At 38.3% G+C, this 17,500-nt stretch overlaps 1 protein-coding gene across 1 annotated transcript in view; it reads right to left on the reverse strand.

The window, feature by feature from the left end:
* LOC122788632 (guanylate cyclase 2G-like) overlaps window positions 1-17,500 on the reverse strand; it is a 699,012-nt gene that overhangs the window by 76,054 nt on the left and 605,458 nt on the right.

Raw genomic sequence — 17,500 nt, forward strand, 5'->3', positions numbered from 1 at the left:
TCTCTACTTCACAAAAATAAATAGGTGTATACTGCTGACGTCCTTAATACCTTTGTGAAAAATGTTTTTATCAGAAGAGACATTGCCTAAGTACGTGGATTCTGGAGGTACCATTCATAAATGCAAAAAGTGTTTTTTTTAAATTAGGAAATGTGCCAAAGATGAAAAGGATTCTTGTGGGAAATCCTGTTTGCTTGCAGTACCCCCTTTTTAGAAATTGCAATTACATATAAAGACAAAAAAATGCATCTTGTTGTAACTGGCCTGTTGTATTGTTTCCTAAGCAGGGATATGAGCCAGGAGATTTACATTTATGCATCCAGAAATCAGCATTTTAATACAGTATCTGCACTAACTGGAAAGTTAAATGTTTTACACCAGTTTTATGTAATCAGAATGTTGAGTTATTTTAGCAATAATCTGTGCTACATGTTCTTGGATCATTACAAAGTTTAGTATGTTGTCAGCAGATGCAAACAATAATCTATTACAGCAGTTCTTTTATTGGCAGTACTGAATACAGATCTTTGCTTTATATTATCATACTGAATGCAGGATAAAAATACAATTCACAAAACCGTCCTCCAAAGCTATAAATCAGGTCAAGATGCACATTTTCAGATTTCATCAGTATGATTTAATGGATTCAGAATACCTTATTGCTTAAGGGCATTTTTGTACAGATTTTGAAACAACATGCATATTAATTATGTATTATAACGTGCTAATTTAAGACACACTTGTGCTTTATCTGTTGACAAATACCATTTTGTAGCAATGTAAGTCTTCAGCGCATAACACTTGTGAAAAGCTATGTAAGATTATTTTAATATTTATTTTACAATACATCTATTGTCTTAATTTAGCATTACTTTAAACACATTAGATATGCAATTTACTATGATTGTATAAATTGTAGTGGGCTAGTGACCATAGGAAATAAAAAAAGAAGGCATCATGGGATAAATATGGTTGACAAATGGACACTACGAATTAAAACCTGTAGGAGCTGTAGCAGCTCATTGCATTCATACGTTGTATCAGAAGTTGTGCGTACTGCCATGGATCAAACTCCTACTAAGTGTGAAGTCAGGATGTCTGACGTCATTCTCAATAGGACACAAAGAAGGAGTGGCCATAGATATCAGCTGCATCTTTATCAATAAGGCAAGGGCTGTGGGTCTTCAGATAGCTGTCAAAAGAGACTGCTGTGTAAGTAAATCTGATCATCTGAACATCCTTACCCTCCTGTTCATGTTCTGCTCTCTTTCCTGATTGAAAAACAAGCTTAAAAATGGACAGTACATATATCGATAACTGCAAGGTCAAGAGATGGTGTGTCCCTGAAAATCTAATTACTGATTACCAGATTTACTGTTAAAAGTTTCTGTGTTTGGCAATTATACATTTCTACAAGTCTCAACTTGTTAATGAATGAAACCTCAGAAAAGAAGAAACATTGGGGAATCAAATGATTGTAACTAAGGAAATATAAGTAACTAAGGAAATGTAAGTAAATCTTCTCACATGTCAAAAATCCACAGACCCATCTCCACCCCTATCACCATCCAAACCTCTGAAGGCCAACTCTCAGCCATTGATTTTCTTAAGGAATTTTGCTGTCTAACTAGTACCATAGCTCTTCCTCTCATCCCAACTCACAAAGACCCCTTCCTTTTAGCCCCACACACAAAGACATTGACCCCCTACTAGAAATCATATGCCTGAATGCAGCCTCTACTGCAGATGACCTACTCCCTTGGTTTATATCACTCTGGAAAGATGTCCTTATCACAACTCTTATCCATATTTATAACCTCTGCTTAACTCAAAATATAATACCAGACATAAGGAAAACTGCACTTGTTAAATCCCTCCCTACACAGCCTCAACTAGAAAAGGTATTCCATTTCTACCCTATCTCCACCTCCCCTACGCTTGGGAAAATACTTGAAAAACACTACCAGCTCCTCACTCCTAGACAAGATTGATTCTGGACTGACCAAGGCACAATGACAGCACTATGGTCATGTACAGAGGAAATCCTTCTCAATGTGGATAAAGGAAACCTTTCAGGAGCTCTCTGCAGTCACCTTGCCAAAGTTGTTGATTCTATTGACCACTTCTTGGTCTTTCACTCTCTTCATGAAATTGGGGTTAGCCTCAACACTGACACCTGGTTCCAACATTTCTTAGCAAACAGGTATTTCAGAGTCAAAATAGCCTTATTTCTATCACCTCCAAAACCCCTTACTAGAGGAGGGCTCCAGGGATCCATACTTACCCCACTATTGTTTTCAGTTTTAAACATACTACCCTCTGATCACCCTAATGCACCCTATCATTCTTTATGCAGATGAAATGGATATTCTCCGATCCAGTCCTTCACATTTATCAATTCAAACCCAGATTCAGTCTGACTTCTAGTCCTTTAATACTTGGCTAAACAGCCATAAGCTACTCCTAAACCCCTCTAAAATAAAAAGTATGATATTTGGGACCTCACAAAAGCTTAAAAACTCATAAACATCTCAACACTACAAATCTCAATGCTTCCTTAATAGAAACAACCATGTCCTTGGGTTTATTGCTAGACCAGTCATTTAAGTTCAAAAGCTACATTGAAAATACCAGGAAAGTATTACTTCTCTTTTATTTCAGTCCTGGAAAATATCTCCTTTTCTCTCCAGACCAGCAACAGCTGCAATAGGCAGAGTCCTCCTTGCTCAGCTTAAGTATGGGCTCTCTATCACAGCCACAGCCTCGGGAAAAATAAAAACTCATTCACTCTACAGTTCATTGAAAACAAAATCTATCAATTTATTTCCAACCACCCCTTAGAAACACCATCCGCTCCAAAGCTAAAAGACTACCAGTCTCCTATAGAGTTGAGCCACCCCTCGGGTCTTTTCTTTTCAAAGTACTTAAACCAGGTACCTTCACACCTCTTACAGCCAAACTCCATAATAAAACCACCCCCTACAACCTCTGCAACCTCTTCCAATTAACTCCCACAGTCCAGACACCCCAAACCAATCTGCATTGTACTGACAATTCCTTCTCCATTCTTGCACCCAGACTCTGGTAATCCCTGTTCCCTCACCTACAAGAAGATTTTTCTTTTCCCACATTAAGAGCTCAGCTCAAAAGACACCTTTATGAATAAACTCTCTGCAAGTGCTTTTCCAGTAGACATATAACCTAACTCCCTCCTCAAAAGTATTACTCCTGCTTTGACCCTCTGTTCTCACCTTCTGCTGTCCTCTCTTATTTGTTACTAAAATTAATTCACATTTGTTTTTCTACTCTGCGAAAAATAACCACATATTGTGAAAACAGTCTATAGGATTATCTAAATTCATTTATTACTCTGTTTGTGATTTTGTTCTGTTTTATTTATTTATTTGTTTATTTATTTATTTATTTATTTATTTATTTATTGTGATTTTTCTTCCTCCAGGCTGGGCCTGCAAATGGCACATTGTGATTAGTGTACTATCCTGATAAACAAACTAAATAAATGATTTTCTGAGCTGGGGTGTAGGATCTGAACTGCCCAGACATTGTAAGGCCTTACTAAGTTTAATGGCATTTGCTGTTAAAAAAAAAGCAATTACTACAAAACAGAAATCAAAATTTGAAACAACTGTAAGTGAAATACCAAATGTTGTAATGGAGTTAAAAGAGCTGGAGCTGTGATTTTTAGAAAAGGGAATGAGCAAATTACATCGAAATTACATAGAAATAAATAGAATTTGTGGGAACAATATATACAGAATAATTTTCAGTTGGAGGAGTACAAATTTAAGAGAAAACAGGAAATGAAAAGTTTCTATAATGGAGTGAATGAAAATTGTTAAAATATATGCTGCATGAAAATAAAAGAAATGTTAGCATCATGTTTTTTCTTATCTGTTACCTATGTCACTTTTTTGACATCCCATTTAAAAAGATGTTTAAAAAAGGCAGAAAAAAACTGCTAGAAAGAGAAGAGGCTCTTGAAGCAATTTTCCATTTTTGTGGGAATTGGAGGATTGTTTAGTTTCTGCTGCCAATGAATCGATAACTTACATTCCTCACATTAAAATCCAGGCAACTGACTGGTTCGAGAGAGGCAGGAATCAATTTGTGGTTTCAACAATGTCAGCAGCTGCCAGGCTTCCATTTGGAAGGAAAAGTGAAAATCACAGAACTCTGTGGACAGCTGTACAAATAAGTGACTGGGAGACCATGAAGGTCAATACTTTGGAGTCCAAATTTTTATTGAAAAGCTTTTATTTCAGAAGATGTGCATTTATACATGTTACATTATATTACTGATTGGATTCCATAGAAAGATGGTAGAAAGTATTTCACCAGCAACAGAAATCTACTGAAGATGAAACCAGCCTCTTCCTGTACATGAATGGTGGAGAATTAGCTAGACTCTCCATTCCACAAACTGATAACCTTGTCTGGGATAGGTTATGTACAGGACTGTCTTTTGCCCACTGCACCTGCAATGTGTTTTATCAATTTTGTCCATGCAGCCATCAGAAACTCATGCTTGCCTTGACTAATATGTCATTTACATCCAGCTAGATACTCCTAAAGGAACAAGATAATACAACACGCAGAGTGACATTAAATTACTGCATGTACTTATTACGCCAGTCCAGCCAAATTGCTTAAAAGTCAATTGCACTCAGTATCCTAATCGTCCAAATCCTAATTCATCAGATGTGTGCCAGTCAGTATGCCAAGGAAGATTCCCAGTCTCCCATACTCAAGGCAGATTGCACTTTGATATTCAGCCCTGTCTTACCCCATATCCAAATTAAGTCCACTTCCAAGTAGAGATCACATCTTGGGGACCTTACAATCTGCTGACAGACACTGCCTAAAAGAATCACTTTGGTCCACGGGGAAATCTTTCTTGAATTGTATATGTGTACATAGTTTTTACAGAGCCCCCTTACTGTGTCTCTATGCAATATGCAATTGAATATAAATGTTGCAATTCTCTGATGTTTATTTTTTTTCCATTTACTATTTGCCTCTTTCTACTCTTACTGAATAGCCAGGATCTGCATGAAAAGGGTTCTTGGACCATTGTACCTACCCAGTTAAGAAATTGTAAATAAATAAATAAATAAATAAAATTCATCCCCACTTTGGGGAACATCTGAGTTCTCTGTATCCTCTCCTTTCTATTCCTATTCTTCTTGCACCTCTGACTTCCACCACAAAGAACAGGGGGGTAGTTGAAACTCTCCTTTTCCCAAAGATTCCTCAAGATGACTTAGGTGAAGGACTAATTTAATGCCTCTGGCAAAGCCTCAACAGTTAGCCGCATACAAATATTTGACACGTGAGCTCCATGTTGACAGCAGAGTTAGTACTATTGCAATTTTTAGATGTGGATGACCTACCAGCCTGCCTGCTAAGTCTCTCACAGCTTTATCCATAACATTATTTAACCTTTACCTTATACGTTCCACTTTACCTTATACGTTCCACTGCTTTGACTGAAATGTCATTGTGCTATTTCAGTTACTGTCCTTTTTTTACCATGTCCAAGACACCCAGACCATTTCTCTTTCATGATTATTAAGTCCATTTGTCTACCTTTATTCCTTTAAAGGTTTCTAAAGACATTTGTTGCAGATCATTCGTCCAACATATAATACATTGAGAACTAGAACCCCAGTCATTTATTCATGGTGTTGCAGTTCTCTTATCATTGGATTACACCTCATTCCTGGGAACGCCAGTCATTTATTCATGGTGTTCCAGTTCTCTTATCATTGGAGCAGTTACTTATTCATGGTGTTCCAGTTCTCGTATCATTGGATTACACCTCATTCCTGGTACACCTATCCAGCAGCATCTCAGTAACCTGCTTCCTTGACCAAACTTGTTTTTTCTTCTGTAACCGACTTCCTTATCTCTTGATGTAGGATTCACCAGCAGCCCATATACAATTAGTGGGAAAAAGTATTAATGATTTCACTAATCATACAGGCATTTTTTTATAAGCATCTGAAATCCAGTGCTTCAAACTTTCAATGTTCCCCACAGATACCCTCTTTTTTAAGTATGCATTTCTCCTCCAATTAAAAAAAAGATGAGATGTGTATTGCTGTGTGTGTAAATGTGTTATTACCAATTTTAGAGCCAGACTGAACTGATTGTGTCACTGGATCTCCCTGCTTATGACAACAAAAGTATCACTTATTATGGGGATCTAAGGGCAGACAAGCAAAGATGGCAGCCAAGTGTACCTAAGCAGAAGAGTATGACAAGCCACTAGACAGTAACCCACACAAATAATCTAGATCCAGAAGAAACCAGACCTGGAAAGGATTCTGGTTCTTTGAGCGGTAGTAACTAGAAAATATTTTCCATGTATACATATATGATTTTCTGCTAGCAGGTCTTCTTGCTTCCTTTAGTGTTTGCTGCACATCCTCAGGGAAAAAAAAAACGTTTCCTAGAAAATATCAAAATTATATCATCCAGAAAATTAGTTGAAGAGTCTACAGATTGGGGTGTACCAAACTCCCCTCCACCTGTTTTTATCAGATAATGAGGTCTGTGGGGAAGCTTGTGGTAACTGCCCTCAACTGGACTGAAAATAAGGGAGAACCACTGTAGCCTTGGCCAAAATAGAGTCACCGCAACAATTTTTTGAGAGTCCCTCTAGATCTTTAGAAGAATCCTGATAATCAGTGAAATGGGTGGAAATGCATGCAGGAAAGTTTCCTGTCCATAGGAATGAAAAAGCATCTGTCTTCCAGGTCCAATTGTAAGGAATCTTGGAGCAGAATTTCTTTACATGTCTGTTCTGAAAGGAGGCAAACAGATCTACTTGAGGTGTTCCCCACAATCAGAGCAATTTTCAGAAGACCCCAGTATGAATTTTCCATTCATGGAGAGGTGTATTCTGGTCCTGCTGAGCTTGTCTGCAATTAATTTTTGTTCTGACATGTTGTATGAAGCTTGAAGAGTAAAACTGAGCTGAATTGTTATGCTCCAGGCTATTATAAAATCTGCAAAAAGGGTAGGATCTCATAGCCCATTGTTTGTTTATGTACCACATCACTGTGGTGGGGGGGTTTTTGTGCACTTGCAGAAGTCTTGAGGACCAAAGATGCTTCAAAGCCTTCAAAGCATTGATACCAGCCAACATCTCCCTGACATTCATGTACTTCTGTCTCTCTACAGGATCCCACGCACCTTTACCTCTTTTGAAACTGCTCCTTATGCCAGATCTGAAGTGACTCTACTGACTGACTGCAGGGGGGTTCAGAAGGGAGCATGGAAGACCTGGATTTCAAACTATCTGGTCTACCCTCCATCCTATTTCCCTCTTTACAAACCCCAGAACTGGAATCCGAAAGGTCAAAGGGTATAAATGCTGAAACCAGTCTCTCTGAAGTCCCACTGTATTTTGCTCATATGTAATGCGCAAAAGGTAGCATAATAATGACTGATGCCACATACCCTATAATCCTGAGAAACACCCTGGCAGATGCTAGATTTAGGATGGAGAAACTCAGGAAGAACTGTTGAAACATTTCTACTTTGGAAGAAGTAAGGCTCTTCCTAAGAACAAGTCCAGCAAACATCCCTCAAAAAATTCACTCTATGAGATGGGATAAGAGAACACTTCTGCAAACTGATTTTAAAACCAAAAATGAGTAGAAGTTCTGGAACAGTTCCTTGGGACTTTTTACAGTTGGAAAAAGAGTCTACAAAAATAAGACAATCATCCAAATATGGAAAAATATGAATGCCCTGAAGTTTGCCGTCCATCATAATTGGGGGTATTTTGTGAATATCCTTTGTGCAGTGGGGAGTCCAAAGGGTAAAACAGAGAACTGATAATGCAAGCCAGAAACAACAAATCTTAAGGAATTCCTGAAGTTATTGGCAATGGGAATGTGATAATAGGCGTCCTTGAGATCCAGCTTTACCATGAAAGCAAAATGTGGAATCATAGGTACAAGGCTTTGAAGCGATAACATGTTGAATGTTAGAATCATGACAAACGTGTTTAGAAAAGAAAGATCCAGTACTGGCCTCCAGGATCCTTCTCATTTGGGAAGTAGGAAAATCCTTGAATAAAAATCTTTGCCTAGGAGACTGATAGGCACAGGTTCTATAACTCCCTAAGTCAACATATTGTACAGAATGGGAGGAAAAGGAATAATCTGATTCCTGGGGCAAGGAGAGGGTTTTCTGAAAAGGGACATAAACTACCATTGCCCTTAATAACCATTTGGATTATATTCATAAACTAATTGTCTGAAACTGACTGGTGCCATAAGGAAATATGAAGTCTCAGGAATATGGAAAGATTGCCAGGGTGAGGAGGTGCAATCTGAACAGCTGGACCGTTATGCTGACTGAGAGGACAGTCCATGATTTTTGGAGGTTTTTCCTTTCCTTTCATTTTCTTTCCTTTTGGAAACTCCTTTCCGCTGTTTTTTTTTTTTTTTTTTTTACTTTGATTACTGGCTCCTTGCTGCTTAAACTAGAGCTAGGGAGGAGTGAAAACTATTATTTGGTCTGTTAAAGAAGGCTGAAAAATCCGAGTCACTTCTTGAATCAGTTTTTCAATTTCATCAGACTTCTTAAGCACCACAGCTGCAGAAGGACAAAACAGTCTCTTTATCTAAGAGATAATTTAATACCGTAGATACAACATCCTCAGGAAGATTTTGATTGCAGAGCCAAGCTGATCTTCTCAAAATAGATCAAGATGCTGCAGCTCCGGATGAAGAGTTAACTGCATCATCGGCAAATTTTAACGCCTGCTTAGTCACCTGACATGCAGCTGTCACTGAAGCATTTAATAAATTATTTACCCTGAAGAAGGAAGGAAATATAGCCATTAACTTCTGCATATTCTCAAAAGACTTAAGCAAAAACTTTAAAAATATGCGCTTGGAAGTTCAAAGTCCTGAAACTCAAAGTAATAGAGGCATTTTGTTCCCCAACTTATCGATTACATTTCCATCTTTGTCTGAAGGAGTGAGTTACTAGAAGTAACCCATTTAGCAGAAGTTTTTAAAACATAATTTACTGCTGGATCTGCTTCAGGATTAGAACACTGATATTTGTGAGTTTGGGGCACATTATAATACCTTTAAAAAATGCTAAAAACTCACTTACATAACAAGTGGATCTGCCCTTGCTCTACACCTGACTAAATCTTCTCTCTTTGAAGATTTAATGACCCCCTTTTATACTCTTACTAACAACATTAAATTGGTTGTGTTATCTTAGATAACAAACTCTGACCTTAATAATTGTGTACATAGTTGTATAGATGTAAACTGTGTGCCAAAATGATATCATTACATGATAACCACTTTTCTTAACTAACATACTTGTACCTGATTGCTAATTCCTCAAACTATAAACTGTGACAGTCTAATTTATCTAATTCCTGTCCTATAGTTTAAATGTTATATAGAGAAACTACATATTGATTGTATAACAATAATCAACCAGTATATTTATCTCATCATTTAAATGTTATACTGTGTTATTGTTTGTTACATGTGAGCTTTTCTCCCCGGGCCTGCACTGAAAAAGGGCATGTCAGTCAGTCAGTCAGTCAGACTTTCGTGGTAATCAAATGTAAAATGAATAAAATAAAATAAATAAACCTGTCCAAACCATTTAAGAACAGAAGGTTGAATGTCTAGAAGACCTGAGGCAGGGATTAAAAACATTCCTTAAAGTAGACAGTACACAGGGATACATGCAAATGTTGGCATCTGTAGCTCTAAAAAATCATAATACATTTTAATGCCACAAAAATTCCATTCTGGTCCCACTGAAATATTTTATTCATATTATATAAAATGTCTGTGAAAGAACTTTCTTCAGCAGGGAAATCTGAAGCCATATTGTCCTGAGAATCAGAATGCTAAACCTGAGGAGAAACTCCTGAAATGTACCCTTCCCCAGTACTGACTGTTCTGTCTGATAATTCATGGGAGAATGAGAAGGAACTCTTCAGAATGTGAGAAAAAAGTAGCCATCAGTTCCTTGGCAATTTCCAGCAAATCTGCCCTGTCCATGGAAATATAAATAGGAGATTGGAAGTTTCCCTGAAAAACATTGACCCTTAGGCACACTTGACCCATCATCCTTGACACAGTCTGGGCCCACTGAAGACCCACCTGCCCATTCCCTATACAGCATTAATAGTGGCTTTTCCTTGTCTACTACAGGCATCCTTACAGCCACAGTGGACCTGGCTACCCCCTCGGCTTTGGTAGCTCCAAATACTAACCAAGTGGACCAGAGGAACAAGACACGTGGTCAGAGGAGCAACAAGCAAATATAGCAGAGTCATCCACAAGAGGCTGAGGCAAAAAGGAACCAGTTTAACTCTTGAAGACTCAGTACAAAGTTTGTTCTTCTTTGACAATGGGGGAGGTGACTGACTGCTGCTCCCTTGGTAAACCAGAAAAGAAGGTCTGAGAAATGAGAGGGGAGGGTCTGGATGAGTCAGTAAAGGCAACACAAGATGATAAGAGGTTCTGAGGTAAGCATACAGCTGACAGACCTCACAAGCACAGCATCCTTCCCCAAAATCACCCAGTCTCAAAATCTGGGAACATTTTTAGTCAAAAAAATAAACTTTTCCTCACAAAAAGTTGATTCAAGCATCCACATTACAACTCTCTTCAATATTTCGACTGTCCATGACACCCTGTTTCTTAATAAAAGCACCACATTTTGACAGAAATAAAAATACAAGCTTTCTTCATAAAGTTAGTTTAAAATAGGAAGGCTTTTCCCAACAAGTACTTACCTGCCTAGCTCTTGTAGATCACAAGCCGACTGACAGATCACAGGGACAACTGAATGAAGCTCTCACTTCAGCAGAAACAAAGCTGTGAAGAAATTGTCTCTCAAACTGCCTTTTATATAGAGTGCTCTTTGCATTCCTGGAAATTAGAGAGCATGGAGGGCTCCCAAGGTTCTATAAAGCTGGCTGGTACAAAGGGGTAGGACCCATATAGCTTAGACTACTGCAGTGGTGATCATGGATAGAATATCTTTAGTTTAATGCTTTTGGTGTCCTCACCCTTTAAACACTGGAGGAATGGGATGGCTTTAGATTGTTTCTGTATAGCAGAGTGACACCCTTCCTGAAGGCTTATATTTGTGACTGTCTATGCAATGAAAGGAAGGTGCACTTATTTTTTCACGTATACTGATGGAGGGAAAACACACACCTGTTGATTTTTTTCCTTGCTGTTGATATTGTGGCTGTCTGCAGGTTAAATTGCAGGCAACCTGCAGCCTGGACATTGCATTCCTGTGTTAGTGTAATGGATTAATTTGTACTTTACTATATGATAGATTCAAATTAATTTGGAATGTATTTTCTGTGCATTGGTGAGATAGCAGGTCAAAATGACTGTCAACAAAATTGTTTATTTTGTCTAGAAGTGTTTTGATAGTATGCCAAAAAGTGAGAGGGTTAGTCAGGTTTCTTTCCTGTAATCAAGGCTTTGTTTGTCCACCCTTTGATCCACCCTTCCCACAAGCTCACAGCCCACTACCACCTTTAACATATGGCCAAATGCAAGGTCCCCTAACTCTCTCCTGACTTGTCACCTAAACGTCAGAAGTATTAACAACAAGGTCCATAATCTTCATGCCCTTCTAGCCCCCTACTCACCTGATGTGCCATGTCTTACAGAAACCTGGCTAAAACCAGGAACTAAAAATGACGAGGTTATCCCACCAGGGTACAACATACTTAGACTAGACCATAATGCCAGGAAAGGTGGAGGAGTAGCAGTTCTGTTTAAAAACACAATAGATGTCGCACTAGTCTCACAACAACCCCCCTTGTTCAATAATATAGAAGCTCTAGTTAGCAAACAAAACTAAATCTATATTCATTGTCTGCATTTATTTCCCCCCAGGCAACAATGCTAATACCCTAAAAGACTTCCTCCAATGGCTTTCCAACACATACCCCCCATAAAACGATGGTGTTAGGAGATGTTAAAGAACAATTGCTCCTCTGAATCTCCCACCACTCATATAAACCTTCACAGCTATACCCAACTTGTATCCTCACCCACCAGGAAAAATAAATCCAACCACAAAGGCAGTATCTTGGCCTGGATTCTTATCAACAATCACCCAGACCTGTATTACATGGGTACCCTCCCAGATGATATAAGTGACCACCTACTCACTTTCATCATTAAGCATAAAGTAGATAACCCCTACCAAGTTCTATATAAATCTATCAGAAACAACAAGAACTTTAACTCCACTGACTTCCAGAATGAACTCAGAGCATGCAATTGGGCCAGACTTAAAGAACTTCCACTAGATGATGCTGTAGCCTATTTTAATTCTAAATTCCTTTCTAGTCTAGACTCCCACGCTCCTATCCACACCCTCAGAGACAAAACTAAGACCACCCCCTGGCTCTCTAAAGTAACCAAAATCAAAATCATAGCTAGAAATAAAGCATGGGACAAATAGCGCACCTCCGAAAACCAACATGACCATATTAAATTCCGACAATTAAGGAATGATACCAAGAAAGACACATTGTTAGACAAAAAAAAGTCTATCAACACCTTCAGCAAAAACACCAGAACAAACCACAAAAATTCTGGGCAGGCATAAACAAACTGCTCCACCCTGGCCAAACCTCCACCCCACCCCCTCAGCTTGTGACTTTAAAACTCCAGAGGAAACTGTTAACATCATTAACAATTTTTTTACCAAAATCATCCAATTACTAGCTAGCCAACTACCCCCAACCAGCTCCTTTCAGAACTCCTCCACAACCACTACCTACCTCCCTTTCACCATCCAACCTGTATCGACATCAACCATCCGATCTCTAATTAACAAACTAAAGCCCACTACCCTAACAAGCTGATCTCCTCCCACCAGAATATTTACAAAAAGGGGCAGATGCCATTGCATACCCTGTCTCGATCATAATAAACCGCACCTTGACTGAAGCCACTATTGCCTCTCTCTGGAAGGTTTTCCATGTCATTCCCCTTCATAAAGGAGGGAATTCTTTAGACCTCTCAAACTTCTGACCAATAGCCATACTATCACCACTGGCCAAAATTATGGAAAAGTGCATCCACAACCAATTAATGCACTATCTCACCCTAAATAAACTACTGGACAACTCTCAGCATGGTTTTAGGACACCCCACAGTACCACATCAGCCTTCCTATCCTTCTCTAACTCTATCAACATCAACCAAAAGAATAACAAACTTACCTCAGCTATCTTCCTAGATCTCTCTAAGACCTTTGATATGGTCAGTCACCAACTGCTTCTCCATACCCTGAAAGAACTGTCATGGAATAGTAGCTCTATTAAATGGTTCCAGTCTTACCTGTCTGATAGACAACAAGCAGTTTTATGGCAGAATACCCTATCCACACATCTATCCATTACTCTAGGAGTCCCCCAAGGCTCCATACTAGGACCACTACTGTTCTCAGTCTTTATCAATGACACACCTACCATCACTCCCAAGGCAACCTGCATCCAATAAGTGGATGACTCTACTTTAATATGTACTGCCTCCTCCTCAACTGAGCTTATGACCCTAATCCAGAATACTTTCAATGATGTAGAAAAATCGTTTGCAAACCATCAGCTTCTATTAAACCCCAACAAAACTAAACTGCTCATCTTTTCCCCCACCTGGAAATCCACCTCATCATTCTTTACCATAAGTTCCAACAACGGCACTATTATATCCCCAGATACTCACACAAAACTCCTGGGCGTCACAGTCGATAACACCCTAAAATATGATATTCATGTCAATCAAACCATCAAATCTGTCAACAAAAAACTGGGCTCCCTATACAGGATCAAACCCTTCCTCACTCCTTTTGCAAGAACCATGATCGCTCAGTCCCACCTACTTTCTACCCTCCTCTATGCCGACCCCCTCTTCACTAACCTGAACCAAGCTATCCTTACTAAACTTGCTAGCTGTTACAGCCATATTGCTAGATTTGCTACAGGTGGTACTTCTAGGACCCACCACTGCATCAACCTAACTCAACTAGGATGGCTGGAGTGTCCCAGTCTTCTCCGATACAACCAACTTATAATAACCCACAAAATCCTATATCAACCCGAAAAAACACCAGCACTAAATAAGATCATCAAACCATACAGCAACCTGAGGTTGTTATGCTCTGCTGACAAACTGCTGTTACAAACTACTAAGAGCATAAATGTGGCTGGGTACTCTCTATTCACCAACTCAGTAGGCAAAACGTGGAATATGCTACCTGCTAAACTTACTCACCAATCCTCCTTAACCCAGTTCAAAAAAGCCTTAAACTACACTTCCAACACCATTGGCAATGTCCCTGCTTAAACCCTGACTAATCACTACCCAATTATCCCACCATACTCTCCCTAAACATTTCAGTCATATACTCTAATAAGTGCATGAATTCTTGAAGGGACTTAGCCCATAACTGTGTGCATTATTGTCTGAAACTGAAGCCGCATGATTTTGATGTTGTCTACTACGTTTTATCTATGTTTATAAAACTACTGAAAACTGCAAATTATACTTCTCTAAATGTTTTTATTGTTCCTAATGCATTTGTACTCTGCTTACTGGAGCTTTTCTCCCCAGGCCTCTGCTGAAAATGGACATATATCCAGTCGGACTATGCCTCTTAAACCTGGTTGATTTCTTTGAAACAGTCACCAAGGCCATTGATGAGGGGAAGGTGGTCCACACAGCCTACCTGGACCTCGCAAAAGCCTTCGATACAATACCTCACTCGGGCATTATAGATAAGCTCACCAGCTTAAATATAAACCCCTATGTCACTAGATGGGTTGCAAACTGGCTCAAGGACAGAACCCACATGGTTAGAATTGCTGGAGCCATGTCAGACTCCAAACCAGTTACAAGTGGCATCCCACAAGGCTCAGTCCTGGGACCTCTCTTGTTCGGTATATATTTCTCGGAGGTACAGACCAACATGGAAGGACTGTGGCTGACCAAGTTCACAGATGACTGTAAACTGGGCGCCATAATTGACTCTCCAGCTGACACAAGCATCCTCCAAAAGGGCCTCATAGAAACAGACAACTGGTGCCACAGCCATGGCCTCAAGCTAAATGCCAAAAAGTGTATAGTCATCCCGTTTGGCAAAAACAAAATTACCACATAGGTGGTAATCCATTAAGTACAGAAGAAGTAATTTGGGACCTGGGGACCCAAGTTGATAGCAGCCTCTCATTTGACAACCACGTGGCCAAAGTGGTTAGAAAAACATTTTATATAGCCCACCTAATCATGAAGGGATTCACATCTAGATCAGGGGAGGTCATCGTGCCTCTTTACTCATCCCTCATCAGGCCCATAATTGAGTACAATGCCCCTTTTGGGATGTACCTTACCAGACACCTGCAGCAACTGGAAAGACCCCAAAAGTACCTCACCAAGAGGATCAAAGGTCTCAAACAGATGCCATATGCTGCCCGGTTAAAGAATCTCCAGCTCTACTCAGTGGCATACTGCCTGTTCAGGGGCGATCTGTGCCTGACGTATAAAGCCATGTCCAACCTGGAATTAATGGACATGCTGCACTTCAGAAAATCCGGATGAACACAGGATAGCAGCAGATTTCTTCAGCTCCACTAATTTCATTACATTGACAGGAATTAATTACTTAAAAAATTAATTCTTGAAGTAATTTTCTTTCTAAATATGTTTGTTTTATATAGTTCTTGAACTATATCTAAATCTTAATAATATTCCTGTCAGAAATTACTTTGGAAATATTCCTGTCAGTTTATCAATCTGAAATGAGTTCCAGTAAGACAAATTCTCAAGACTCCAGCATCAAGAAAGAACTTCAGTCTCTGATAATTATAGTCCAGCAACTTACTGCTAAGATGGATAAAATGGATACTAAAATAGACACTTTCATAGAAAACTACAAAACAAATAGACTTGTTACATATGGACCTGCAACAACAGAAGATCCAGATGACAGGCATAGAAGAAGCTGTGAATGACATGGAAAATAGAATACAAGAAGAGGAAATCAACATTGAGTTTCTGCTGAAACAAAATACACATTTACAAACAAAGCTGGATGACCTGGAAAATAGATCTATAACATTAGGATTTTTGGACTGCCAGAAAATATTGAAGGTAACAATATTACTTCTTTTTAACAACATGGCTCCCTAAAACTTTAGATTTACCAGAAGCATTCTCTTTTGGTATCGAAAGAGCACATAGATCTATAGCTAATACTAACTCTATCAAAAACTATCCTAGATCAGTTATAGTTAGATTTCTATCATCTTTTGATAAAGAGATGGTTCTTAAATCTGCTTGGGCTAAAGCTCCTGTTAAGATTAATGAAACAATTTGACAATGACTATTCTTCCATGGTATTAGCTAAAAGAAAAGTTTTTCTGCCACTAATAAGGGAGCTTAAAAAAGCACAGTTTAAAACATACCTTCTGTTTCCTGCCAAGCTTAAAATCTTCCTTCCTGATGGTCCTAAAATTTTCGATGACTTAGACTCTGCTTTACTGTTTATCAAAAAAATAAGATTTTGGAAAAAATAGAAGAAATGGAATGGGCTAGTTCTTCGTTAAAGAGACTGGCAACTGAAACTTCATGGAAGACTTCAGAGAAGAAGAAGAGACTAAAAACAAATGATTTGTACTGTTTTTTTTTCTCTCTCATCATTTTATTTTATTATTAATCTTTTTAAATATAGTTCCTGCATTTACAAATATTTTGAAAAGATTTAATCAAAGTTATTCTCTGTGTGCAAAGAAATGTTTTGTTTCATAACTAGTCAAAATATCTAAAATAAGGTCAGTAATTTGATACATTTTTTTTCCTTTAAAAGTTTATATGTTCTTCAAATGCTATTCCTAATTATACTTTCTTGATTACACAGCATATGCTTGTTTGTAAATAATCTGTCATGCTTTAACCAATAATAATTAGAACTAAATAATAGTAAATAATATGTTTTATTTTTAACTCTATTAATATAAACAGTAAGTAACATTCTATTGTATATACTTCTTATAGCTTTCTCTTTTTTTTTTTATTTCTGCCTTACACCCTTTTACTTTCTACTCTCTTTTCTTTTCTTTATTAATATATAGAAATGCTTTTGATCATATAGACACAGTAAATAATAAGATTTGCATAGGAGTTGAGTTGGGACAAAATGTTGAGTTTTGTTACTTATTAATAATTTTGGGCTTGATTTCACTTACATAGAGTCTGTAATAACCTGTAGAATGCATTGTGAAGGTTCTGTCATGTTTAGATGCATTTACACTGCTAAATGAATGTTTGTCACTAGTTTTTAATAAGTTTAAATGTTAAGAGAGACAATCTGGGATGTGGGCTGTCTCATGCACAGTGTCCATGAGCTACTTCAAAAACTTTAACTCTCAGAATTCTCACAGAGA

This window comes from Protopterus annectens, chromosome 14.part0 (genome assembly GCF_019279795.1).
Source record: "Protopterus annectens isolate FY-2018-M chromosome 14.part0, PAN1.0, whole genome shotgun sequence".
NCBI classification, from domain to species: Eukaryota; Metazoa; Chordata; order Ceratodontiformes; family Protopteridae; genus Protopterus; species Protopterus annectens.